The 2,609-nt window shown below is 33.8% G+C and overlaps 1 long non-coding RNA gene across 1 annotated transcript in view; it reads left to right on the forward strand.

Annotated features, from left to right (window-relative positions):
• Positions 1-1,621, forward strand: part of LOC114047040 — a 20,352-nt gene extending 18,731 nt beyond the window's left edge. Inside the window, exon 3 of the long non-coding RNA XR_003569575.1 lies at positions 780-1,621. This is a non-coding gene — a long non-coding RNA (uncharacterized LOC114047040). The remainder of the gene's footprint in view (positions 1-779) is intronic.
• The last annotated feature ends 988 nt before the right edge of the window (positions 1,622-2,609 follow it).

The raw sequence follows: 2,609 nt of genomic DNA on the forward strand, positions 1-2,609 counted from the left end.
CTTTCTTTCTTTCTTTCTTTCTTTCTTTCTTTCTTTCTTTCTTTCTTGTGGTACCAAAGAATCAGAAAAATAGATGCACATCAATTGAGGATTAGCTAAACAAATTGGGGTAATGGGGAATGGCTAAACGAATGTAATAGAATATTACTATGTTGTAAAAAAATAATGAGGACAGCTAAGTGGCTCAGATGATGGAGCGCCAGACCTGAAGTCAGGAAGACTATCTTTGTGAGTTCAAATCTGGCCTCAGACACCTACTGTGTGACCCTGGGCAAGTCACTTAACTCTGTTTGCCTCAGTTTCTCAGAATGGAGAAGGAAATGGCAAATCATTCCAGTATCTTTGCCAAAAAAACTCCAAATATACTCACAAAGAGTTGGGATGTGATTGAAAAATGAATGAACAACAACAGAAAAAAAAAACAACAAAGAAATAATAGATGTGAAAAATTCAGATTTGTGTAACAAAATATATATGAACTGTTGCAAAATGAAGCAGAATTAGTAAAATGATATGCATGTAAATATGTATATATATATATGCATTATATATGATATTATACAAATATAATGACTTTGTGTGGATGGAAACAACAACAGTAACAGAATAGTCCAGACTGAAGGCTGTTTGCGTGAGGAAGCAGCTTCCAGATTGGGGGAGAAGTAGAGTCAGCATCAGCAGCCTTTTCTCCCCACCCGAATCCACATGTAGGTATGAATACAAGGATTCTCTGTTCTTTGCCTCTTTATGTTTATTCTTTCTTGCTCTTTCTTACAAAGGTGTATTAGAGATAGCTATGACCTTATCAGCTTTGAAAGGTTGGAAGAACCAGCCCACTGACATCCAACAACTTCACGATGCATCAAAGTCTGCTGATGGTCAAGCATTGTCAAGGATCCAGCCCAGCACTGAATCACTGTAGTAGGCAAGACACTTTGACCTACAATAAGAGAACCACTCATTCAGTGGCTATGCCATATCTAGAAGCGAATGTGGTGGGTCATTGACCCAGCTCCTCCCAGGAAAGAGGGAAGGGGAGGAGCCTTGAATTCTGTGAAAGTTTACAATCAAGGTTGGCTCCAAAGAAGAGATATTAAGTGTTCTTCCATGTTCCTTTGAAGAGGTAGAGGATGATAGATGTGGAACACAGCATTTGTCAGACTTTTAAAATATTTTGGTTAGTTTTGCTGAACTAGTTTTTTTTTTCTTTTTTATTCTTTGTATGAGAGAGATGACTCTCTAGGAGACTATGGAGGGGGAGGAGTACATTGGGAAATGTAGGCAATCTAGAAATAAAAAAAGTGATAAAATTATTTTCAAATTAATTTTTAAAAAATTATGTCAAACCACTTTTCAAGTTGGTGGACAATATTGTAAAATCAATCAGTGATAGTGTGTTGCCATTCTAAAAAACTATTGGGAACCACTGATCTAAACTATTCATCTACAGGAAACCTATCATGTGTATATTCTCTACATCATTGGCATTCAACATATATTCAAGGACTACTATCTAGAAACTTTTTTTTAATGTGTAGTATATTAATTCCCTATTTAAAGAAAATGCCTGGGGTGCAGAGTGATTTCATTTTTATAGCCTACAAAATAGAAGCTTTTAATGTAAATGAAGGGTGATAATTTTTAGATGTGTTCTAAATAATGTATTTTATAGCTTTACTGCTTAAACAAAACTTAAATTATGTTCACATCAATTATATTCTCCTAGACTAACCCAGTGACATTCTATTGTACAGTTTTAAAAAGCATTTTTAAAGGTTCCTATTCCCTAAATTTAAAAAAAAATTTAAGCAATTTTAATCATTCCTGAACAAATGATTATGGCTACAAAATTAATAAGAGGGAAATGTTATTGGAAAATAGCATTTGTCTTAAGTCAATACCTACAATTATGTTAACAGCATGACAGCTGGGTTTATATTTGGACTTTTTTTTCATCTTTCTTCTGTCTTCTTGTCCTTTGGGAATCTATGATTGAATGCACTTTTGTATAGATTATTCTGTAATTTGGCCATTAGCATTTAGAACTCAATTCACCCCCACCTGATCTCAGGTGTTGGTTTAAAATAGTCTCCTCTGGGCTGTTTATTATTTTAACATTACAAAGATTAATCAGTTGTGTGTTTTCTTTATTAAACTGAACATAATTCCCAAGCCTGTCTCTGGGTGGATTCAGACAAATAATGAAAGAAAATACTATTCAAACATTACTAATTGTTTAATGTTAAAATAGTTATAACTAAAGATAAATGTTTGAAAACAATCATGCTGAGTGAGGACTCATTTGTACAATTTACTTCCCTTTAGTTGTCTTTCTATTAACAAAGTAGTAGAAAAAAATCAGGATATTTTCTCTGTTCCAGTTTACAGGAGAAGGTATTGAGGGAAAAATAATGCATGACATTATTAAGGGGGGGGGACAAGGAAAAGTCTTTTATGGGTAAAAAGGAAAGAGAAAGTAAAGAATATGAAAGAGGTGGGAAGGAATGAGGCCATTCAGAATTCTATATGTCACTTCATATTTACTATTCATGATGTCAATTTATTAGGATTGTCCTACTGAAAGGTAAACTATCAAAGAAAGTCTTAAT

This window comes from Vombatus ursinus, unplaced genomic scaffold (genome assembly GCF_900497805.2).
Source record: "Vombatus ursinus unplaced genomic scaffold, bare-nosed wombat genome assembly UNPS02014786.1, whole genome shotgun sequence".
Taxonomy (NCBI): Eukaryota; Metazoa; Chordata; class Mammalia; order Diprotodontia; family Vombatidae; genus Vombatus; species Vombatus ursinus.